This window comes from Colobus angolensis, unplaced genomic scaffold, assembly GCF_000951035.1.
Source record: "Colobus angolensis palliatus isolate OR3802 unplaced genomic scaffold, Cang.pa_1.0 Scaffold411, whole genome shotgun sequence".
NCBI lineage: Eukaryota > Metazoa > Chordata > Mammalia > Primates > Cercopithecidae > Colobus > Colobus angolensis.
Genome location: NW_012117500.1, coordinates 1243020 through 1269964, shown reverse-complemented (window position 1 = coordinate 1269964; position 26945 = coordinate 1243020).

The following is a 26945-nucleotide window of genomic DNA, read 5'->3' as shown; positions in this document are numbered from 1 at the left end:
TATATATATATATATATATATATATATATATATGCCACATTTTATTTATCCAGTCTATCATTGATGGGCATTCAGGTTGGTTTCAAGTCTTTGCTATTGTAAATAGTGCTGCAGTAAACATATATGTACATGTGTCTCTATAGCAGAATGATTTATAATCCTTTGGGTATATACCCGGTAATGGGATTGCTGGGTCAAATGGTATTTCTGGTTCTAGATCCTTAAGGAATCACCACACTGTCTTCTACAATGGTTGAACTAATTTACACTGCCACCAACAGTGTAAAAGTGTTCCTATTTCTCCACATCCTCTCCAGCATCTGTTGTTTCTTGACTTTCTAATGATTGCCATTCTAACCGGAGTGAGAGGGTATCTCATTGTGGTTTTGATTTGCATTTGTCTAATCACCAGTGATGATGAGCTCTCTTTTAATGTTTGTTGGCTGCATAAATGTCTTCTTTGAGAAGTGTCTGTTCATATCCTTTGCCCACTTTTGGATGGGGTTGTTTGTTTCTTTTCTTGTAAATTTGTTGAAGTTCCTTGTAGAGTCTGGGTATTAGCCCTTTGTCAGATGGATAGATTGCAAAAATTTTCTCTCATTCTGTAGGTTGCCTGTTCACTCTCATGATGGTTTCTTTTGCTGTGCAGAAGCTCTTTAATTTAATTAGATCTTATTTGTCAATTTTGGCTTTTGTTGCCATTGCTTTGGGTGTTTTAGTCATGAAGTCTTTGCCCATGCCTATGTCCTGGATGGTATTGCCTAGGTTTTCTTCTAGGATTTTTGTGGTTTTTTTGTCTTACCTTTAAGTCTTTAATCCATCTTGAGTTCATTTTTGTATAAGGGGTAAAGAAGATTTCTAGTTTCTGTTTTCTGCATATAGCTAGCCAGTTTTCCCAGCACTCTTTATTAAATAGGGAATCATTTCCCCATTGCTTGTTTTCGTCAGGTTTGTCAAAGATCAGATAGTTGTAGATGTGTGGTGTTATTTCTGAGGCCTCTGTTCTGTTCCGTTGGTCTATATATCTGTTTTGGTACCAGTACTATGCTGTTTTGGTTACTATAGCCTTAGAGTATAATTTGAAATCAGGTAGGGTGATGCCTCCAGATTTGTTCTTTTTGCTTAGGATTGTCTTGGCTATATGGGCTCTTTTTTCGTTTCATATGAAATTTAAAGTAGCTTTTTTTTTTTTTTTTAAATTTTGTGAAGAAACTCAATGGTAGCTTTATGGGAATAGCATCAAATCTATATATTAAGTTGGGTGGTATGACCATTTTCATGATATTGATTCTTCCTATATAGGAGCATGGAATGTTTTTCCATTTATTTGTGTCCTCTCTTATTTCCTTGAGCAGTGGTTTGTAGTTTTCCTTGAAGTGATTATTCATGTACCTTGTAAGTTGTATTCCTAGGTATTTTATTCTCGTCTTAGCAATTTAACAATTGTGAATGGGAGTTCACTCAAGATTTGGCTCTCTGTTTGTCTGTTATTGGTGTATAGGAATGCTTGTGATATTTGCACATTGAATTTGTATTCTAAGACTTTGTTGAAGTTGTTTATCAGCTTAAGGAGTTTTTGGGCTGAGATGATGGGGTTTTCTAAATATACAATCATGTCATCTGCAAACAGGGACAATTTGACTTCCTCTCTTCCTATTTGGACACGCTTTTTTCCTTTCTCTTGCCTGATTGCTCTCACCAGAACTTCCAAAACGATTTTGAATAGGAGTGGTGAGAGAGGGTGTTGTTGTTTTGGGCCAGTTTTCAAAGGGAATGCTTCCAGCTTTTGCCCATTCAGTATGACATTGGCTGTGGGTTTGTCATAAATAGCTCTTATTATTTTGAGATGTGTTCCATCAATACCTAGTTTATTGAGAGTTTTTAGCATGAAGGGCTGTTGAATTTTATCTAAGGCCTTTTCTGTACCTATTGAGACAATCATGTGGTTTCTGTCATTGGTTCTGTTTATGTGATGGATTATGTTTGACCTCAAACTAATTTGGGGATGCTCCAAAGGGACCTTGAAGCATCTGAAAGTGAGATAACTAACATATTTATTTTATACATTAAATTATATGGGAAAGATTCCAAAATAAAAAATTATGTTCAACCTTTTTAATGTTATTAATATGTGTTCCAAAATTACATGTGATTCCTAATGTCTTGGCATATGCTATCAGTCATTATTATGATTATTATGTTGAACTTTTATGGGTCACAAAAAAATGAATGACCACAATTTCACATCAATTCTATCTTTAACCATTGCCATTTTACGTCTGGTCGTCCACAGTTATTTGCCTTTTTCTGATGCTTTTTTTTTTTTCCCTAAAAACAGGTTGCAAATCCTAAAGTATGTCTTCAAATAGGTTCATAAAAATGGTGAGAAAAAGCTTTGACAAATGCAGATTCTGGCAATTTTGTGATTGTATCATTGCACTGGGTAAAAATTTCCAGAACTCTAATAAAAAATAAAAGCTGGACCCATAGAATTGTAATCCAACATCAAGCAGAACAAAAATTAATTAGAATTAATTACATTGAGTTGAAATGATTTTTATGACTTTTTTGCTTAAACATTTGTTGCTTCTTTTTATGTTTTGCCTTCAAAAGTTAAGGAAATTTCTTTTTCTATGAAGCTTTACAGCTGTTTGGTAAAGTGTTCTTTTGTGAGAAAAATTAAAACATTTCTCTTTCTCTCTACCTGATTCTCTCCAAAATTTGGAAACTATTCCTAGGTATTTTTATTTTATGGCAATATAATTATCAGCATACTGTCAGCATTCCTTCAATAAGAATTCTTTTTAAATAACAAGACATTATTGGAAATATTGTAATATTACCAAGGCTTTTACTGGGACGTCGTTTCTTCAGTATCATCAGACAGCTTTAAGGAACTGAGATTTCAGATGAACTTTATGGAGCCAGAACCCACTCTACCTTGGAAAGACTGGCCTGGTATCTTATTAACATGGATCCCTTACGGGGTTTTAGCTTTGTGGTTAGCAACAAATGTCACTTTCTGGTGGGCCTAGGAATCGCAAGATACTTTTAAGACCTTGGGAAAAGAGGAATTCACTTGGGCACAGTCCGATGATGAATCCTTGGCTTGGCCCCAAAGCCTTTTGAGAGGCTTTTCAGAGAAGTCTAATCTGAGGTTCCTTATGAAAAAGTTTTAGCAAAGCCAACTTAAAAATAGCCTGTATGGTCAATTGTCATTCTTACTAAACTTACGTAATCATTAGGTCAAAGACAACTTATTTTACAAACAAACTAGTCTCACAATGATTTATGTTTGGTAGAAAGGTGGGACCGGAGAGAGAAAAATTATATTTCAGCAAAAAAAAAAAAAAAAACGTTAGTGCACTTGTTATTAGATTACAGACCTGTTCATTTTTTAGTTTTTTTTTTAAAATTCTGGACTGAATTTTAAAGTTGTAGTTCCCTCCAAAATCGGGCTGCAAGTGCCTTGACTAATGTTTTAAATTTTTCTCCTACCTTTTTGACTTGAAATTACTAAAATTAAAACTGCCTTTTTCCTAAGGCCCTGAAAGATGAAGCTAGTCAACTTGGCTTTAAAGAAAAATTGCTGCAATCGTTTATATTTGGACAAACTTTACACATATACTACAACCCAGGAAAATCTGTTGGATTGCCACTGGTCTTCTCAGATGACTGCCCTCCACTCTAGAGGAAACTAGTTTATAGACTGCCCCAGACGTTAATTTTTTGCCTGGTTTCATACACATGTCTCTTATTAAAAAGATCTGTTTCCCTGAATATAGAGGCCTAACTTTAAGATCCCAACTGCAACTCGATTTTCTAAAATGAGACACAACTGTGTAATTGCACTGGCCTAGTCCCAGAATGAGACTACTTTAATGGGATCCTTGGTCATTTAGCTACTAACTCAGTTTTTCTCTTCACATCCACCAACTCAGTTTTCAGTAGGTAAAATTTCTAGGGAAGTTCAGGTGGGAATTTGGGGCTCAGAAACCAATATGCACTCTGACATGCTGAACTAAAGAAGAGGCCTCATTCTGACCTTCCTTCCCTGACCAACAGACAGGAGAATGCTGGGACTCAGAAACCAATATCTCCCAATACACACTTTGACACACTGGACTAAAGGAGCAGCTTCAGAGTCATTCTGACCTTCCTACCCTTACCTAACACCTGTCTCTCAAGGGTCTGTCTTTCCCGAAGCACAGGCTGAATTTTATTTTTTTTCTGAAGTTCCTTTATCTGCCTAGAAACTGGACCTGACAAAGAAGAACACAACTGCATTATCTGAGTTTTCATTAACTTAACTCAAATTGCAGAAAGAGAGACAAAAATCTGTCAACACATCTAGACAGAATTTTGTCACAATCAACTGTTTGCTCTGTAGACCCAATAGACTTAGTAACAGGCTGTTGTGTGTTCTCTAAGCCCATTGAATCCCCCTAAAAATCATTTACTATCCCCCAAATTGCTACATTTTTCTCATCTCCCCTTCCCTAATGAAGAAGATTATATAAATATCTGTATCCAATTGGGTTATTGAATAATTATTCTCCTACAATTCTCCCATACTATGCATGTTAAAATAAATTTTGATATGCCTTTTCTCTTGTTAATCTGCCTTTTATCAGTGAACTTTCAGAGAGTGAAGGATAAGTTTTCCCTTTGCCCTTGTACCGTTCTTGGAGAAAGAAATACTGAATTCCATGATAAAATAGATTTTATATCCACATGACCAGGGTCCAGTATCAAGGTTTTCTCAGTTTCACCCTGGGGCACCTAGGATGGTGTTTCTCAACCATGTATCAGAATCACCTGTGTTGATTATTAAACTGTGAATTCCTAGGCCCTAGCTCACACATCGTAAAGTCCTGGAGAGCAGGTCCCAGAATGCTGCATTTTAAATAAGCTTTCATGGTGATTCTCATGCACACTATAGCTTGAAAATGTTTGGCCCTGTGGCTATTGGCAAGTATAAAACATATTTTCTGGGTGACCCAGAAAACTTCCTGAGAACATCTGTGGAAGAATTTGTGTGGGATACTTTTAGGAAATTGGGTTCACGATGCCACAAAGAGGAAGGCAGATCCTCTGAACTAGGTGGGAAAGATGTGCAAACATTACAGAGTTTATCTTCTTCTACACAGCTAGACTAGCATTCTGTGTGTAGACAGAGAGCCTGGTGACCTTACACATCTAGTGTTTATGCTTCCAGGACCTTGTGTTCCTCTATCCTTCTGTGTTGGCAGGAATTCTGACTTTTGCATTCCCTTTGAATCACAAAATTGTTCTTTTCTGTGTGTTCCTTTTTGCCGCTGCAGGCAGTTTCTAAAAGAACATTCTTGCCTTTCTTTTTGTGGATTGTCTTCTTTCTCCCCAAAAGACATTTGAAAGAATACTACCTTCTGTGTTTTGTTCAGTAGACTTTATTACAAGGACACACCACTAAAAAGTACATCTAGCAATGTGCTAGTCAAAGGAGGGCAGGCAGTGGGAACAAGGAGAAAAACTTTGTTAGAAAAGTAGCTAGAAAAAAACCCATAAGAAAAAAAAAATACCTCTGGTGTAAATCAGTATTTCTTGGGAAATGCTTGTAAGGAGCAGCCCAAGGCACACTGGTTGGTTTCTTCCATTCCAATGTGGATATTGGAATTAGAAGCATTGTGATCTCATGATTTCACTATTTTTATCTTAATCTCACAATCTGAGAAGGTCTGGGATTGTGTTCAAGTTTTTCTTTGGTGGATTAAAAATGGCAGATTTGCAAATGAAATCAGGAACATGTCAGATTCAAGAGACCATATCTTAGAATTGTAGATGTGAGAGTCTGGATCACCCAGAGGAAGTTATGATGTATGACCCTACTACATGGAGATATTAATAACAAAGTTAAGTATGAACCAGCTACAGGATACCAAGGGGCACATGGCAATGAAAATTGCATTTTAATCCAAAAATTTTGACACATGATTGTGAAAATTTCCAAAATCTTGGATCTCAGTTAGTGACAATGTCAGAAGACATTTTCAATTGAATATGTGCTATTGGTATCGAGTAGGCAGAGGCCAGGGATATGGCTAAACAGCCTACATGTTTAAGATTGTCCCCTAACCCCCAACAAAGAATTATTCAACCTCACATGTCAAATAATCAAAGTTAATTTTGAAAGCAGGGCACAGTATTGTCCAGATTAAGGAAATTATCAGAATTATGATGGCACTGAAAACTGTTTCAGCTATTTTTGGAACAATGAGTACCAAAGGCACACTGGAGGAAGTATCAAGCTTGTATCCTGAAGAAATATGTGCATGTTAACATGATGAAAAGAAAGGAGAATGCACAAGTCCTATTTTTGTTTCCATTGTCTGTAAAGCAAAAGCATTTTCCAATGGAAAAGAAGAAACTAAAAACAAAATAAGGTGATGTTGTGGCCCATGAAGAGTCAGTAAAAGAAAATACAGTAGATTTAAAATAATTTAAGTATATGGGAATAAAACTCATCATGGCTAACAGAACTTAGATGCATGATTTTTGAGTCTGAGTCATTGTCATTAATCTCCAAGGACTTATAAAGGAGTTGTAAAAAATGGCAACAGTCAAAGAAAGTTGGCTTCTGGTTGATGTTAACTGATAAACTTGACACAATCTTACAAAATTTTGAAATAGATTATTGAATTGTTTATATACTCCTAAAAAGGTGAGGATTCATTGCCACTTGTTTGTATCTTTATAGATACCTTGATGAGGTTGGTGGATCTAATTAGAGTTAGATCTAATAAAGAATTCTTATTGGAGTTCACCAGTTAGAAGTCTTCTTGAGGTCAGCAAAGCATTCTATATAGCTTTAGATTCACAGCTGATTGTATGGATCTATGTCCACGTGGGTGGAGATCTCCGGTAGTGTTCCATAGGCTTCAACTTTTGGTCTTACAACTCTTGGTCTTTTTTAAGCCAATGGCTGAATAAAATGACTGAAGCAAGGAAGAATAATGAATATGTTAATTACAATAACATTTCCATATATCCTCTCAACAAATTAAAATGATTGATCACGATCTTCCAAAGGAAATTTAAGAGTGGGAAAAATATGATCCTAAATTTTTCTCGAAAAGTTAAATATGGGACTAAAAATAAAGAAGACTTGGTTTTGCAGCAGTTTCTGAAGAATGTCTGGGGTTTTGATGTACCACAGCCTGAACAATATTAGATAGTTGTCAAAAGAGAGAAACTAAGCAATAAACATTAGATTGCTCAGGAGAAGATTATAAAATGATTTTTTATGCTGACTAGGCCACACAGAAAATTCTATTGTGTTCTGGCATGATCTTTTAAAGAAGAATATTATAATTGAACATTTATTAAGGTGAAGATGATGATGAGTTGGTTTAGAGACCACATCCTGGGAGAAATATTTGAAAGAGCTTAAGAAAGAAAGAAAGAAAGAAAAAAAAAAAGATGTAAAGCAGACCTGATGATTAGCCTCCTCCACATTTTAGAAAAATTATTACATAAGATGGATTGTTCCACACTAAGAACTAATATGCGGGTGTAGAAATTTTAAGGTTTTTGCACTTCATGGAAAATCACTGTCTAACAACTGAAATGACATGACAGATGATCCTGGCTGCTTGAGAGTGTTGAAGTACCCCGAAGAGGTTGAAGCAAGGAAGTTAAAGAAAGAATTCGTTTATTTAAGGGAAGGTGGATTAAATCAGAAGGTCCTATACTTGATTGCTTACTTGAATAACTAGGGTATTATTTAAAAAAAATGCTAATGTCAGAGATCCAACCCAGAGATTCTGATTCAGTAGATGTGAAGCAAGGCCCAAAAGTCTAGATTTTAAAACGGAAAGTTCCTCAGATGACTCAGATGTGCAGTCCAATTTAAGAACCACCAAGGCCTTAAAGCTCTCTCCAGCATTCAACTTCAAGCTGCTGGGGGATGACAAAGAGCCATGGAGGATCTTCTTGACAGTACCCCAAGCTGGCTCTGTGGTTCTCCACTATGAACTTGCACTTCTTCTTTATCTCATTACATTTTGTCCAGTGCCTATCAAAGTCAGGAACCTCTGTGAGTTGTTTACATGGATTATTTAAAGTAATCCTCACAACAAACAAGCCTTGCTTGTATAATCATTTTGTGTTTGTGGAAACTGAGGTTCAGAGATTAGAAAATGACTTAGTAGGAGAATTGGGATTCAGGTCCAGACTGTCCGATGGCAAAGTTGGTTCTCTCCATTGATGAGTTCTCCTTCCTTCCACTATGCTCTTCTGAAAAGGAAAATGTGTTAATGTTTCAGAAACATAAAGCAACATACCCTGGGGAAGGTAGGAAAATGACAAATGTGACAGATACTTCTTGCTTTCCCCTCCTTACCACCTCCACCTCCTTCCTCAGATTCTTCTCAGTTCTACGGGTCCTTCATTCTGCCTTCTCCCAACACATTAGTGAAGCATATGTTACTTTTACTCTTAAAATAGAAGGCCTTTATTTCTTAAGCTGCCAAAACATTTCTGGATCTTTGATTTTTTTTCCCCAAATGAACACTAACATTATTTTTATGGTCTATTGAGGATTTTATTTATACAGAATTTATCTGAATGGATTGGAAAGAAAGAAGCTGTTTCAAGAAAAAGCTCAGTAGGAGTGACCACCATGCCTTTGTCCTCACAAGCATCCTGTCTCAGGCACAATCCATAGACTGGCTGTGACAAGAATGCAGATAGGAATACATAGGAAGAACCCCCAGCCAACTACCACCATAATGTGAATATTATTTCTAAAAAGTGCCCTATAAATTAAGCACAGTGTGCTTGGCTACAAGTCCTATCTCTGAGCTTTAGACTATACATGATCTTTGTCATCAAGCATTTGCTCAGAGAATCATGATTTTTTGCAGTAATAACACAGTATGTATGTATATGTGTATGTATGTATCCCTCTCTTTCTCTCTCTCTCTCTCAACTTGACTTGTCTCATTAAACATGCAAGTTGGGATTCTAATTTTCCCAAGGACAACTGCTAGAGAAGTAGATATTTTAAAAGTATTTATAATCAACATGCTTTTAAATAAGTTTTATAAATGCAGAGGGAAAACAGCTCAGTATTTTTCAGCTCTCAACCATTCCATTACAGTCTCCATGGAACAGGTTTCATATAGCTGATGATCTTTAAACACAGATTACACAAGTTCAAATAGCTCTTTTATTACAAGCACACATTTAATATATTTTTTAAAAGGACCTCTTTAAAGAAACAGTAGCCGGGTGCGGTGGCTCAAGCCTGTAATCCCAGCACTTTGGGAGGCCGAGACAGGCGGATCACAAGGTCAAGAGATCGAGACCATCCTGGCTAATACGGTGAAACCCCGTCTCTACTAAAAAAATACAAAAAACTAGCCGGGCGAGGTGGCAGGCGCCTGTAGTCCCAGCTACTCGGGAGGCTGAGGCAGGAGAATGGCGTGAACCCAGGAGGCGGAGCTTGCAGTGAGCTGAGATCCAGCCACTGCACTCCAGCCTGGGCGACAGAGCAAGACTCCGTCTCAAAAAAAATAAAAAATAAAAAAAAAAATAAAGAAACAGTAAATTTAAATATAATCCGCAGGCAGGCTTCTCAGTTGTGTCTGACCTTTTTTGTAAATATGTTGTATGGAGTTCCAGTGTAAACACTGTGCCCCAGGTAAAAAGTCCTGCCTTGTAGAATGGCAGGTCTCCAGGCAGAGGTAGGTAGATGGGTTTTACTGAGCTGTTTCAAAAGAAAGATGAAAGGTGAGGGCCAACTGTCAAACTGGCGCAGCCTTGCCAGAGCTTTTTAATAAACCATTATTAGGCTGTAGGAGTCTTTTCAGGCTTTCAGCCCTGCTCACACTTAACTGATTGCACTCCTTCTTCACAGCTGCTTCTCACATAACATCTTCAAGCACTTACTGCAGCCAGAGTGAGGTTTGAATTTCAGTCAAGCATTGGATTTCCATTAAATTAAACAAGGAGAAAAAGGCAGAAGAGGAAAGGTATATTTGATGGAGATTGGGCATACTGTCTGTTTTTCATGTTCTCTGAGAAATCCTCTTTCACTTAACAAACATCTGTGGAGCTCTGAGTTGGGGAGGAGCATGGTGCGTCCAGAGGCTTGGGAGACCCGTCTTACGGCTGCTGCAAAACAGGGGGCAGGCAGGACTCATTCCTTCTCTGGGCGTAGGTTTCTTTATCTGGATATTCAGGTGCTGAATAGATAAGTTTTCTGACTGCTTTGGGCTCCATGATTCCAGAGCAGGCGTTAGTAGATTTCCTCTATAAAAGGCAAGCTAGTAAATATTTTAGGCTTTGTGGGTCAAGAGGAAAAATCAAAGATCTTGTACAGGTATTTATATAACAAGAGAGGAAAGAAATGTCCATAAATGTTTCTGAAATAATTCAGTAGATTAATAATAATTGAGTCCATTGTTTTTTGTAATGCAGATAGTCTATCAAGGAGAAGGACTTTATGTTATTGTTGTTGTTGGGAGATAGATAACATCTTGCTTAACTGGAACTCAAAGATAGTGTTTCCCATCATCAGAGTGATTTCAAATGTTTAGCTGTACAAATTGTTTTTAGCTGTCAGGCTATTAATAAACCAGGAGTGAGACCAATTTGGCCCATGGGATGTAGTATGCCAACCACTGTCTAATGGTGTAGGCTCTTTAAGAGGGTAACACGAGAACTGAGAAGTAGACAGCTAAAAAAGGAAAGGTGTCTCAGACAGATGGGAAAGCGTGAACAAAAGTGTGAAGACAGTTCATGATAAATAGCAAGGTTATAGGGCAGTGGAAACTCAGAAGAAGGTGAGGGGATTGGTTCTAGGTGAACAATTAGTCAGGCAAATGTCACACGAGCAGAACATATTCTTAATTCATAGGTGACCAATTAAAAATTATTTTTACCTAATCTGATACAAATTTTCCACCTTTGTCACATTCTATGATCATTTTTATGATTATTTTATTATTAGTCATTATTCATGACAATTCACTTTTTTAGTTGATTTCTGTAGCTTATAAAATTCTACATAACTTGCTATCAAAACTTAGTCATGAGTTCTGATAGATGATATAAACAAGCAATTCTGGGGGCTCAAAGCATTACTGAATTCTGATTGGATGAAGTAACTTGTCTTATGATTTGTTTAAATGTCAGTCAGTCAGCTAAGGATGTACATTTGGAAGATTTGGATATTGCCTCTGCAGTAAAGTCATGTTATGTGCTTTATAGATTTTACATGTTGTATAATAGTTTTACATTTTTGTAAGTGAATATGTACAATGTCATGAATTATGTTGTTGATTAAAAAAATCAAATCTTCCTTCCGGCATACCCAGAAAATGAATACCCATTTTGTTGTATAATCTATGCAAACTTTGCCTGTGGGACTGAAGTCAGAATGTTCGACATTCCATTTTTGGCTGAGCAAATGCTGGGTGGTCCAGAGAGGCATCTATCCCATAGCTCTCTGTAACATCTATCACAGCCTGGGTTCTTAAAAGTAGAGTCTGAGGAAACGGTGAAAAGCTGAAGCTTTATTTGGGAGATGTAGTCTAGAGCACGAGAGTGAAGAAAAGAGAAAGTCAAGAAAGATGTGAAGTGACATGAAATGCTGCATTGCTTTGCTCACTATTGCTTTATAATCAACATCGGGAGACATTCTGGTTTGCTTGGCTAAAGTATTTACTGAATCTAAAGGGCATCTCCAGCCTTGTTGGAGAAACTCCAGCTCAGAGAAGTCCATGAGAGCAATAACGGAGGTGAAATTTATTTGCCCAGCCCTCTCCCCAGCTTCAGTTTCTCATTGGTCCAAATACATGTCATGGAACATAACTCTCCTCCACTTTCTGCTTCACATCACATGGCCTTTTTAGTGGCAACCTGGGATGCCAGACTGGTTCACTTGCAGTGTGGTATTTCATACAACTCCAGATGAGGTGAGAGAATGAGAAACTCCAGGCATATGGCTGCTTGAGACAAAGGCATGGCAATAACCTAGGATGAAGCTTAACATTTCCAGAGCAACAGGGCAGCCAATGGAGTGCATGGCTTCTCCAAGGTCTTTTAGTCACATATCAGGTTAGCCTTAGAGGATCATTGCTTCTATAAACAGGTAAATAAGCTCAAGGTGGGATTGAACTGAACCTAAAATGTTGGGTGAAATACAGATTTCTAGAGAAGTAGAGTGTGCCATTCCTTATAAAGCAGTTAATAACAACTAGATACAGAGATAAAAACCTGAGGACAAATGCTGGGGACTATGAGTAAGCTGTTCTTGCTGTAGTGATCTAAGACTTGTTTCTTCGTGTTGTCTGTTGGTTGCGTACCCACCTTTCCTCCCACCCTCATCTTTATCTAATGAAACAACTACAGTTTCACACAATCTCTTGCCTTTTCCATGTGCACACATGCTTCAGGGAAAGCTATCCTCACTTCAGACTTGGAGATTGAATCTTGATTAGTCAAAACCAGTCTAGAAGATCCCATGTCATTTGCTGTGACTGGCTGAGAGATGGACATGTGACTCAATTATGTTCAATGAACAGAAATCTGCTAAGGAATTCTGGGTGAGTTCCCTTGATCATTAGAAAGAGATCTGGATATATATGTTGTCAAGTCTGGATATGGTGCCTAGATTAGCTATAGCCATCCTAAGGCACTGAGGGAAGCCAGATTTGGGGGAAAAGTAAGGTAGCAGAGATGACAACAGAGAGTGAAGCGAAGAACTTTGATCTTCAATCAGATTTTGTCCGTTATGTCAGCAAATGTCTCCTTTTCCCTGTACAATGCTTGTTGACATTCCTCAGATCAATGAAAAGTCCTTTATACTACCATGACAGGAGTTTTGACTTTTTCTGGCCATATGTGAGTATATTATAGACAAGATGTTAACTTCATCTGGTTTTGACTACACTCAATAATGAGTAAATAACTTTCCAGTCATGGCATTCTATGTTTCTGTGAGGTTTTAATTGAACTATAATAAAGGCATGTGTTCAACTTTCCATATTTATGTATCAGAAATTTTGCCATAGAAGAAGATTAATATTCAATGTATGGATAGTACCTCTTGGAGTATTTCTACTCATGTGATCAGCCTCATTTTTAAAAGCAGAGAGCTTTCTTGAATGCTAATATCCTAGAGTTAACAATTAGTTATCTTCTCCCATCAAAATTTACTTTTAAGACTTGTACCAAGATATGTTTACATGGCCTGAATAATTTACATGAAACACACTCAGCTAGTGTTACATCAAGCAGTACCAATGTTTGAGATGCCCGTGTATTTATCAGCCTTGCTGGAATTACTCCATCCATATTGGATGTGACTTCATGGTAAAACTCCATAAACTGATTCCTCAGGCTGAACTCTGTCTAGCTCATCTTTTTTAAGATAGCCTCTGAGAATGCTCTATTATCATTCTCTCTTACAGTCTCTACTCCAATGGAAGAATCCTAATTGGCTGGCTTACCCACTCATCTCACCACATAGACTAGTTTACATAGGCCAGAATAGTGTGACTAGTCACATGGAGAGCATGGCATATGTCAGAAAATGTTTGTTGTGAATGATAATAAGCCACCCAGCAACATACATTTAAACAACACTTCTGTCTTCTCCTACTTCTTCTTCTTCTTCACCTTTGTCTTCTTCTTTGTCATCATTGTCATCATTGTTGTTGTCATCATCTTCTTTCTTTTTTTTTTGCAAGGTCTCACTCTGTCACTGAGGCTGGAATGCTGTGACATGATCTCAGCTCACTGAAGCCTTGACCTGGGCTCAAGTGATCCTCCTACATCAGCCTCCCCAGTAGTGGGACATGCATGCTACCATGACTGGCTAATTTTTGTAATTTTATAGAGAAGAGATTTTGCCATGTTGCTCAAGCTGGTCTTGAACTCCTGAGCTCAAGCAATCCACCTGCCTCATCCTCCCAAATGCTGGAATTACAGGCATGAAACATCATGCCTGACTTATTTTCTTCTTATTACAGAAAAGTTAGGACATAGTCATTGCAGGTCTTTTAGGAAAACAATATCTAACCATTTTAAACAGTTGGTTATGTAACTGTTAAACTTTTTCTTTTCTTGTTTCCTTTTTTCTTTCTTTCCTTTTTCCTTCCTTATTCCTTCCCTTCCTTCCTTCCTCCCTCCCTCCCCCCCCTCCCTCCCTCTCTCTCTCTCTCTCTCTCTCTTTCTTTCTTTCTTTCTTTCTTTCCTTTTTGGCATATACACAACATATACATAAAGAGTCTTATGTAAGAATGAGGAAATTGGGTTAAAATACTTATGCTATCTGGTATCCTTTTAATTTTCTTTTCACATGTGGATTTCTTTCCACCTGTGTTTACTTTCAAAGGTTCCTTGGTGCTTTATCATCTGTAAACATCATTATTTAATCTATTTCTTATTTTCCTGTTGATGGAGATTAATATTATTTTCTACTTTTCTCTATAGCAAACAATATTGAAATGAAAATACCGATACACGTATTTCACATTGTCCCAGGATCATCTGTCTGGCAACTCTAAGAGAAGCAATTTAAAAACTGTTAGAAAAAATAAAAGTGCTGAGCAAGGTGATCAGTTACAAAATGAGTATATCAAAATCAATAGCTTTCTTAATATACCAATAGGAGTTGGTTAGTAATTTTGATGAAAAAGGAGATATCCTTCACAATAGTAACAAAAGAACAAAATAACTAGGAATAATTAATAAAAAGTATCTAAGACATATGTGAGTGGAATTATAACATTTTATAAGGAAAATATATGGGGAAATAGAAATAATTGTTCATTATTGGAAGAATTGGTAAGAATGCAAATGCTCCTTAAATTAATCTATTCTGTCAATCCAGTTCCCATGGAAGTTTCAATTGGATATTTATGAAAAAGAGACCAAGAGGGGATTGAACAAACATACCTGCCTCTATTCCCACTCCAGATTCCTAAAAATAATACAAAGCATAGATTTTAAAAATAAAATCTGTAACAATGCTGAAAAACCAGAACAGATCCTGTAGATGGATGGATGGATGTTATAAGAAATCCCTAAAGTAATTAGTTCAGATTGGATTGGAATAGGAAGCTGATTGTCTAAAACATGAACAGGGTGGTTTCTCTACACAAAATAGGAGCATGGTCAGGAGAAGTTCAAAATCAGGAGTTGCTAACAGAGGGGAAAGAGGCTCTGGAATAATTCTCAGAATGACTGTGTGAGGTTCTACAGAAAGAGAAGCTGGGAGACCCAGAAATATTTGCTCCTCTCAATTGTGCCAAGCAACAGACAGCAGAAATGTTTCCCTCTGCAGAGACAATGAATGAGACTTGGGCCTCAGAGGAAGAATGGTGTCCCAGATTGTTGATATCACATGGGAGGGAGGGTTCTAATACTAATGGGACCCTGTCTTACCAAGCAGCATGTTCTCTCCCTATAATGAATAGTGACAAATACAGTTGTCCCTTAGTATTCACAGGGGGATTGGTTCTAGAATTCCTGTGAATACCAAAATCCATATATGTTTAACTCCCTTATGTAGAATAGCATATTTGCGTATAACCTACACATATCCTCCAGTACAAATTGAACAGTTTCTAGATTACTTACAACTAATAAAATGCAAATGCTATGCGGTTATTATAGTGCATTTTTTTATTTGTGTTATTATATTTAGAGTATTTTCCATCTGTAATGGTTCAGTCTGCAGATGTGGAACCCATGGATATGAAGGGTCAACTGTATAGTATTCTCAAACAGGCTAATAGAGAATCTCAAAATAAAAGATACATACTACCAAGAGTCATTAAGTTGTTGGAAAAACTAACATTATGAAAAAGGCCATCAGAATCAACAAATAGAAAAATGACCAGCAAAGATCAGAATTAATAAAGCAAAGAGAAAAAGAATGCAGAAAAGTTTTAGAATATTCTCATAAGACTCAATTTAACTGTACCTTATTCATTTTAGTATGTGCATAGTGTTCTAGGATGTGTCATTTAGTATTTAACCCTCACCTTGTTGAAGGACATTTAAGCACTTTCCAATTTTCCATTATTATATGCAATGTGCAAAGATGACCCATGTACAAGCCTCCTTGAACATGTATGTGAATATAACTGATATCTTCAGAGGAATGTAATATGATACTGCAACCATTAAAAAAGTAAGCTAGTCAAATATATTTCTTAAAGAGAAGGTATGTCAACTATTCTATGATAAAAGATATTTTGGATGGTATTCTTTAAACTTTATGATTTGTCATATACTAATCCCACCAAACAGCGGCCTAATCAAGTAACTTTAGGAGATATTTGCAAATATTTTTTCTTGGAGGAATAAACATTATTCAAAGTTAGGCATTCTTTATTAAAATCTTATTTCGATAAAGGCAAGTGTCTTTTTACATATGCCTCAAAAATGTTAAAGCTATGAGTATTACAGCTATATTCCATGAAGTATTCGACATGGAACAGAATTTGGGGTCTTATTCACTGAGCCACCCAGGACATAGAATTGATTCAAAACCCTTTTCTGAGGAAAAGCTTGACTGGCTCTGCCTATGGGTTAATGGCAAAAGGAAATCCTGTAAGTTACACAATTCTCCCTGTGCAGTTGAATTGCTTCCTTTCTTCCGAACATTGTGAATTGTGTAGCTGACCTGGTTTCCTTTTTCCCATTGGCTACTCACCATATTTTGGGTCATAAGTTCACACTACGATGTGCATTGTAAACTTCATTCCTGTTCTCTATTTATGTCCCTAATGTGATTTTTTTTTTAGTTCTTCTTCTGCTTCACTTTTAGTTTTTGCTATTTCTTGTATTTTAATGTCTCCTTATAAACTATTTTAAATTATTTCTGAAATAAAGTGTTACAAAGATACACAGATGAGTGGGGGCTAAATAAAAAATAATATACATAAAACATGCAGGCCAGAAGTTATACTTCCTAATGAGTATAACACCTTAAAAATATTTTATCTTGAGAGACCATAAACATGTTGTAATTGATGTTGTCACTAACAAAAACATCTTTGAAACTTCCTTTTTAGGTTTTCCTCCTCAGCTTTTTCACAGTATGTAAATATTTGTAAGACTTTATGGGTCATGATTGTAAGACTTTGTGGGTGATTGTGGGTTTTAGAAAAAAAATCCCCAAGTGTTTCATGTAAAGTCTGCTAACCTAAATCGCTCAGTGAGTTGGGTAATCAAGTTGATTTTTTTTTCCCCAAATATACGGTATATGTACATATGACATTTTTAAAAACGTTCTTAAAAAACTGGCATTGAAATTGTTTCCCAAGGTACAGCTTCAGAGGAGTTTGCATGACTGTTGGCATTGTTAGGCGAAGGGCATGCCCTTCGAGGAAGTCCATTAATTTGGATGTATTTGTTCTGATGTGTTTTTTTCAAAAGCGTCTCACCACCCCCACCCTACCCCCGAATCAAGAGAAAAAGAGACGGTTTGGTGAAGTGTTAGTCACGGTAATTAACACATCACAAGAAAAGTATATATGGGACTCCCACTCATTTTTAGGAAATAGAGAAAATTGCTTGGGATCCTAGGCACTTCCCATCATTCTGTAATTCACCTACAATAGAGGATAGATGTGCTTTTTGTATATTCTAAGAGTATAAGGCTTCATACCTATATTTTCATAGGTATGAAGTGGTATACCACTATTTTATAATAGTGGTATTATGTAGTTATTTCTGGTTGGAAAACCTGAAACCATTTTGCCCCTGGTGAATGACAATTTTTGAAAATCTGCTCATGATCTAGTCTTTTAACTGCAGCCCAGCATGTCTCTTTTGCTAAATGTTTTATGTTTAATACCACTGCTACAGCACCATGACATCATAGAATGTTATTACTTGAAAGGGCCTTAGAGATTATCCAGACTGTTGAGCTACAGGTAGCCATAGAACTGTGTGGCACACTGAGGTGTATCATTCAAGGGTTCAGTGCTTTGAACTGAATTCATATTCCAATGTTGAAGTTGCTTTAAGAACACAAAACAAACTAAAAATAATTAATACTGAGAAAGATTACTTAAGACAAGAGGATTCCAACTTCATCATAGGCAAGCTTAGGGGGCCTGTGGAACAAGAGACACAGATTGCCCCGACCCAAGACGATGGCAAAAGTAACAAGATAATCTGTGCAGTGTGGCCTGTGTCCCCACCCAAATCTCATCTCGAATTGTAATCCCCGTATGTCCAGGAAGGAACTTGGTGAGAGGTGATTGACTTATGGGGGCGATTTCCCCCATGTTGTTCTCATAATAGTGAGTGCGTTCTCATGGGTTCTGATGGTTTAAAAGTGTTTGGCAGTTCCCCACCTGACTGTCTCTCTCTCTCCTGTCACCACGTAAGACGTGACTTGCTTCCCCTTTGCCCCCTACCATGATTTTAAGTTTTTGGAGGCCTCCTCAGTTATGTGGGACTGTGAGTCAATTACACCTCTTTTGTTTATATATTGCCCAACTTTAGGCAGTTCTTTAGAGCAGCACGAAAGCAGACTAATATGTGGCCCAAGATGATTTCTATGTCTAGGATGAAGGATAAGAAGATAGATAATTAAACAGTGAAATTCAGATATTGTCATGCAGCAGTTCTTGGGAAGAATGTGGTAAAACAGTAAAGCAGGGAATAGTGAGTCTTTTCTATGCAGACAGATTGCTGAGTTGCATGTAGAGTTTCTCCTGACCAGGTTGATTTGGAGTTGCCAAAAGAAGTGCTCAGCACCTATTTAAATTAGATTCAGTAGGATTAAGAGTTGTCCTGTGGTACCAGCATCACAGCCTCTTGACACTGGACTATAGGATATATCAGAAAGAAAGAAGTAGTCTAGTTGGCAAGTAATCTAACTCACTAATTTTACAGTTGAGAAAACCAAGAATAAAGAGATGACTAATAAAAATGAATCATTGTTGGGGCAAAGCTAAAACCATTAGCTGGGTCTCCTTCTACTACTATTTCTTCTTAAGGATTTCTATTCGGAGAAAGAAAATACTCTTTGGTAACTATCCTGAGGTTCAAAACTTCCTGGACTTATTAATGTTGATGAGTTCTCCTAGACTCTACTTTGTTGTGATTTCTTTATAATTCTCTGCAACATTGAAGATCTGCAACTACTGTTTCTAATTCTCTGTAAAAGAATGCTGCCTGCTATGATGCTGCTCCCCTGAGGGGTATATTTCTGAGCAATTATCCTGTCCCATCCTTTGCCCTCCCGCTTCATAAACATCAGTTAAAATGGGCCATAATTTAATAGGAATGAAAGCTGATTTACCCTCACCTATCCTTTTCAGTGTTTGGTTTTTGAGTTGTCTCTACTTATTAGTAATTTACTTTTAAAAAAAGTCTCAGTGATGTTTTCTTTATTCCTAGAAGGACATGTGTGTGTAGGGGTGAGGGGTGGCATATAGGCGGGAGGAGATAACTGGAGAAAAGGGAAAAGAAGAACCACATTGACTTCCATTGTCTCTTTCCTGGCTCTTCAGTTTTGGGTTCCGAAAAGCTGTTGATAACATTTGTTTGTGTATAAGAGCATTTATTTTAATACTAAACAGACATGATTTGAAATCCCAGCTAGATGACCATGGGTAAGTCACTTAACCTCTGTAAGATACTTTCCTTCTTTTATAAGATAGAGATAACAATAATGCCTATTTCATAGGACCATTGTGAGTATTGAATGAGATAAATGAAAAATGTGTAAATTAGTGCCTGGCAATTAATAGGTATTCAATAAGTGTTAGCTATTATTATAATCTTCTACCTTGAACAAGTAAACTTACTGCACGTTTAAAATATATGCTTGGAATACTGAGTTTGGTGAAAAAGAGAATATATTATATGTTCCACTAGAGCAATTGGAATATAGAAAATCATAGTGAATCCAATAGGAGATGTGGGCGTTTGGCCATGAACGATTCATAAGACTTCATTTGGGTCAGGTAAAGATGCTCATTAGGTTTGCCTTCCTGCTATAATCTGCATGGAATTGACACAAATTGGAATACAGTCCAATCTCAATGACTTTCTTAGGGACCACGTCAATGCTGTACTTTTCTCCTCTTAATGAATTTTATCCCCTCTTCCCACAACCGCATTCTAGCATGTGGCCTGAACTGGAGTTGCCATCTTTTTAAATGACTCCATTTTCTGGGCATGAGAATTGTTGAAGAGTGGGTGCTTACATTGAACCAGACTAGTCATAGTTCTCTCTAAAGCAGTGATTCTCAACACAAGAATATTTTGCTACCGCACAGTGAAAGACATTTAGCATTATGAACAATTTGTAATTGTTACGATGGGGATGATTGGGGAGGCTATTGGCAACTACTGAGTAGGGGTAAACAATGCTACTAAATATATACAATGTCTAGGGCAGACCTCACAACAAAGAATTATCCAGTCCAAAATGTCAATAATGGTGCTGCTGAGAGACTTTGCCCTAAATATTTTTTCATTAGCAGCTGGTAGATGGAGGATTTATATCTCAAAACTGTAATATTAGAGAGTGATGTTTCTGGGACCATGTCCTTACCGTGTGCAGAAATCAGAGTAGAGAGAAGAAAGAGAGAGGCTTAACTTTGTTTAAGTCCATGATTCTAGTCGTTCTTAGAGCCAGTTCCAAATTTCTTCTTTGTTTAAGGAGGTTAATAAAATGTTTTGTTTTGTTTAAACTAGTTTAAGCTGAGTTTTTGTTACTTGTAACCTAATGGCTCTAATGCACTGGATATGTGTACTGAGTACAACTCTGTATCTAATTTAATTAAGTGAGGGTAAAGTAGTAAAATTTAAGATACTTCTTCTGTAGGAGTTGTTTCAGTGTTGCTATCTATTAGCTCTCACCCTTGGGCTATTCAATCTCTCAAGCTTTAATTTCCTCATTGAAAGCGAGTATATTAATACCGTGTGTACAGATATTAGGATATTTTATCTAAAGTGCTGAGCACAATGCATGGAATATGGTATATATCTATTAAATGTAAACTCTCTTCCTTTGCATTGTTTAAATATTTAAAGAATAATTTGTTTTAAGAGAAATACTTTGGAGCATTCCTTGGTTGCTTGTTTTTGGATCTATTGGAATTTGGGATTTTTAATACAAATCTTGAGATTTATAGGCAACACTGACTTGAATTATTGGCAATTGACATAAAAGGGATTAAAAATGTTGAAAATGTAAAACATTTAAAATGATAAAAATATGAAAATCTACAAAGCTTGTATCCAGTTGCTGCCAAATGAATATGCATCTTTTCCTCTGAAGATTATAGTGAGAGAGAACTGACCAGATACCCAGGATGGTGCCTCCTAACATTTAATATGTTAATAGTAATTTCCACTTTCCGTGTCATCCATAATTTTTGAAACAATGAATTTTCAAACTATGAAGTTTTTCAAAAGAAACTTGATTTCTTTTCTGTTTGTTTCTGACTGTATTTATCTAACAGAATTCCTATGCAGTTCATATTTACTAAATTACTACATGTTTCTTTTTAATGGCACAGCGTCTCTGCCCTAGTGCTTTATGGTCAATTTGGGGTAGTCCTCTGAGAAAGCAAGATCAGGTAAGGCCAAATGGCTTCATAGAAGAGACTCTTGAAGTTTTGCAGCTAGAATGAAAGATAAAAGCCTGGCAAAAGAGTAAGCAGGAGTAATATGCTTTGGTGTGGATCTAATGACCTAACCAAGTTTCCTGGAATATCTGAGGTCATTATTATGTGGAATTCCCATAATTATTCTTTTACGATAAATTTAAATGTTTGATACAACCAGGATAGCTGGGTATGTTTATCTTAAGTCATGAAGCAATATGCTTCAAAGTTTGGTGTTTCCAGTAGGGAAAAATGGTTTTATTCATTTTGAATGTGAAGTTAATTTCTCTCCAAACAGCTCTTGTTTTATAGGTATTTTTTTCCCTGAAAATCTGTTCCCTTTGAAAATTTAAAAATTATAGCTCAGGGACCTAAAATGTAAATTTGTAACAAGAAGTAGCTTGATATAGTACAGTAATTTTAGGATTTTTTTCTTTTTAATGTCACCAAGGACTTGTGTTTTGAAATTTTTTTCTAAACTGCATGCATTAAACAATAAATAATTAGTTCCATCTGAGTTATTACTGGCTTTCCATTTAAGCATGAATCCAGATTTAAATGAATGATCCAAGTTTACTATCACATTATGATTATGCATAAATCATTACTTCAGTTATGATGCTACTACATAATGAATTTAGATAAGTATACAGGCAATAAGCACCATTCATTGCTATGGGTAATGTTAGTTTAGCTGTCTCTGCATTTTGGTCTACATGAGCAGATTCTACTTAGAAAGGGGAGTGTCTTCTTTATGTAATGGCTCTTGTGTCAGAGTCAGATCCACCAATCATATTCCGGAGAATTCTACCCTGAGGTAGCTAGTTATAATGCAGTAACTACTTGAATCTTGTTCAGAAACTTTATGGAGCTTCTGGGCAGCATGAGTGTGACCATACTGAATTTACATAATTCCAGGTAACAGGAAAGAAAGTTGAGTTTTAAATTTGTCTTCCATACCTGTGTTATTAGAAGATTTCCCCTTAGATCTCTAGAATTATTGAAAATGACTTGTAAGCTTGTACTTTTCCTCATTCACTAACCTGGGACTCTAGGCTGAATATAAATGGTTTATCAGAAAGAACGAACAAGAAACCTTTAAAGACTGTCTTTCTCATGTCAGCCCAGATATTAATAAGCTGGATGGTCCATGGCACCTTTTCCTACCTGTGAGCAACTTTAGTGTCACCGGATGTAAACATAAGGACTTTGAACTGAATGACACCACTGGGTCACATCCAGTACTAAAAAAATTTTCTTTTCCCATGAGGTTGTTTCCTAGGGCTATAAATCCACCCTGAAAGCTTTTATGTGTTATATTCTAAGAAGAACTTTTCTGTAGGTAGTTTGCTAGCTCCAGATATCCTCATTTACTTCATTACATTGTGGAACATCACACAGAAAGATGACAAGTCCCAAATTCTTTAAAGAATTGAGTGTAGGAGGAGAAATTTCCTCTCTTACAAATAGTATATCCTGAGCTAATCTGCTTTCATTTATAATACTGTTCTTAATCTCTTTGGAAATAGCAATCCATGTAGCCTGGTGAGGATCTGTTGAAGTATTTCTAAACATTTTTCTGCTTTTTATATGTAGGAGACCATGGTTTATGCTATTTTTATTTTTTCTCAAAATATAGACCATCTGCCTCAGAATAAATCAGAGAAGTTAAAAAATGCAGATTCCTCATAGTGAGACTGAATCTGATGTTTGGCAATCTTTATTTTTAATGACTTATACTAAGACACAAAATTAGTGTGCACTAATCTTTGTTTATTGAAACTGTTTTTGGTGCATTCTAATAAAACCATAATTTTTCCATTCAAATGGATGACATATGTTGGTGAAGCTCCTTGGAAAACCATGAAAAATGAGAGAGGAAAGGTAAATTACCAGTTTTCCAGCAAACATCCCATCTGTCCCTAGTGTGGTTAAAAAAAAAATCAACTTACAATAAAATAATTTGAAAAATGACTTTAGCTACTATTTATGCACCTTTGCCACTTGCTAAGCATCATGCTAGTTATTTGACATATGTTATCTCCATTTAGTTTTCTCCACAACACAGAGATAGGGATTATTAATTTCTTCATTTTGCAGGTGAGGGAGTCTAAGGCTTATGCAGGTTAATCAAAGTGATTTACAAAAATTGTCACAGCTAGTGAAGTAGTGAGGCTAGGACTCATTTTTATAGTAGTAGTCAGACTTGAATCCAGATTCTATTTTACTGTGTAATTTGTGCTTTATTCTACGTGTTTATGGTGGAACAAATAATAAATGATCATTGTTTTCTTCTACATAGACTCCTGGTATAGTTTCCATTGATCATGTGATGACAGGTACCAACTTCAGAGAATCCTGCTGTGGTGGCGCTCAGCCTCAGGGCAGCCACCGGCAGCTGCTGCTGCTCCGTCTGTTGCTCCTGCAGCTTCCATATTGTGTGATGTGGCTCCAATATTTCATATGGCTTTAACATAAATTCCTTCCCCTCCTAGTTTATTTAACCCTTTTCAGTTTCCCCTGTTAGAGTTGTTTGGAATCTGGTCATTCGTTCTTTAAATTGTCCTCATAACAAACCCCTTGCCTCCTGAGAAAAGGAGAGTATCAGAAGTGGATGGCATTTTGACAGTGTGGGCAAAACAAGAATAATTTTATTTCTGGCCCAAAGTAAATCCAGTGGTCCTAACAAAAATCTGAAAATTTATTCTCAATATGACTTTCAAAGTTGGAGAAAGATATTTTGCTTATCTGTCCTTGATAAAATCTTCTATTTATATACAACCAGTTTGTGTTCAAATCTACACCTTCAAATTAGAGTCAGGATGGAGTTTCATTGGCATCAATGTCTAGACTAATTTGCCTGGGTGAAAGAGCTGTGATTTAATATTTAATGAGAAGTTTATGGTATTAATTCTCATCTCAAGCTAGATTAATGAACTTGGTTTAGATGAGACAATCACTTTGCACTTATTACGCAGGGCATTGCAAAACTGCAACGCCTTGATGCTTTTTCTCTTCATAACCTCATTTGTGTTTTGTTGACTCGACTTGAGGTACTATATTTTCTCCTCATTTTTATTCTGTTTACATTTGCAGTAGATTAAATTACTGGCAATTTTTTTTCCCTTTGCCGGTAACTTTGCCATTTCTTCCGCTTGACGTTTGACTTGACCACATGACTCGGCTTGGCCAATGGGAAGTCAGCATATGTAATACAAGAAATAGGCTTGTGTATGTGTGATTATTTTTGCACCCCTGCCATCTCCCTGCGAAGAACTTCATCTGATGAGCCTGTGATCTAAGGAAGATTAGAGAGAAGTAGAGCAGCCCAGCAGATCTGCATCCTGAAGTAGAGCCGTTGTAGCTAACCCACAGAGTTTAAAGAATATAGTAATTTTAAGACACTACTTTTTAGGGTGGTTTATTACATAGCAATAGCTGACTGAGGCAACATTTTTCGAATCTATTTTCATGGTGCAGTCAGGAAATCATTAGATAAAGAACCCAGAGATTTGAATTTTTATCACTATTCTTCTGCTACCACTATGCAAATTACTCACCTTCTTGAATTTCAGTGTATCCTTATTGCTAAAAAAGTTGCACTGAGGCAGAGGAAGAAAGCATAACCTCATTCAATTCAGAATATCTCTGATGTGGAAATATCACAAAGTTGGTATTGGAGTAAAACTTCTAAAACAAAGAACTGGCACACTTAACTCAATGAGTGTACCAGTCTTCTGATATGAAATTTGTATTTTCTTTCAGTAGGAAATACACAGGTGTTTGGAACATTTGTTTATATAAAAGCAGGGGCTTAGTGTGTATCTACCATTTTATTTCTCATCATTCATCTCTGGAAATCACCAGAGCCATGGATGATTTTTCCATTCATGCCTTATTCCTTTGATTGTTTATGGTTTATTGGCTATTAGAAAAATCTAAATCCAGGTGATCATTGATTATGCGGTTATGGATAGAAAAGCCCCCATCACTGTCCTTTTTACCTCAATTCAACCAGTTTCAGTTTCACATTTCTGTTATCAAAATCTGAATGCTACATTGCTTTCAGCTCAAACCAATTAGCTAATTAGATTTGTGGTTCATTAATAGGAAATTTCAGTGGTGGAGCTGCCTTCAGGCATAAACTGAGGTCCTGAATCTATTTCTCTACAACTGTCTTTGCTTTACCTTCCCTGTGTCTTGTGTCAGTCCCCAGGGGAGCTTCCTCATGACCACATGGTGGCCACCAGCAAAAGTCAGGGCATGTGCCTCTATGTCTATAGCATTTTGAAGAACAGAGCTTCTCAAGACTATTTGAATAAAAGCCATTATCCTCTCTCTCTCTGGATGAACCCTTTTAACTCAATCACTCTAGCAAGAGATAAAAATTTTCTTAATTGGTTTAAGTCAATTGGGATATATTCTGGAGTTTGGGTCCTGTCAGTCCTATTCAAAATCACATTGCTGCTATACAATGGGGAAAGTGTGGGATTAACACTGGGGAGGTAACCACACTGTCCTCTGCAAAGCAAAGTACATACATTTAATTTATTTCAATGTGTGAAATAGCTAAGCATATGTGTTGTAAACATCCATTGAAATGGTTAACTGAGCTAACCCTTCATATAAGAACATTTTGCTGCAAGAATTCAATTTTGCTGAATTTCCTAGAACTTCCTAAGGTTAAACCTTGTCACTGATATGACACATTGGACTTGAAAATGCATTAGGTTATGCAAAACATTGCTAACTTGTTCAACAAAATGCAGGAAAAAGGCTGTTCTCATCTTCCTTTGGCAGATTCTTCTCAAAATAAATATACTATAGTATTCTGAAGACTTGAGTAACAATTTTTTGGAAAGACAATCATATTTTCCAAAGAGATTCATTTACTTCACAATACTTATTTATCATTTATTCTTCACCAGACCCACTCCTAAGCACTTTGAAAATGTAAACTCACCAATTTTGTTTTCTGTAGCTGCTTTAGGATGAGTACAAATTATTAAGCTGTTAAATTTAACAGGACTTGATCTTAAAGCATGCCTTGCCCACAGAATAAATATGGGGTCCTGAAATTTTAGAAATGAAAAATTTGAATCTTGGAATTTTTATAAATGCTTTTTACTAATTGGGCCAAATTTTCTATATTTGAGCCTACTTGACTCTTTGGAAGTACATTCCCCATTATAATTTCACTGAGAAGGATATAATCAGTGTATGACCAATGAATTGGAACAGAGATGTGCCTGGGGAATTAATTTAAGTTTTATAAGAATTATTTCATCTGCTAAATATTAAATCCTGTATATC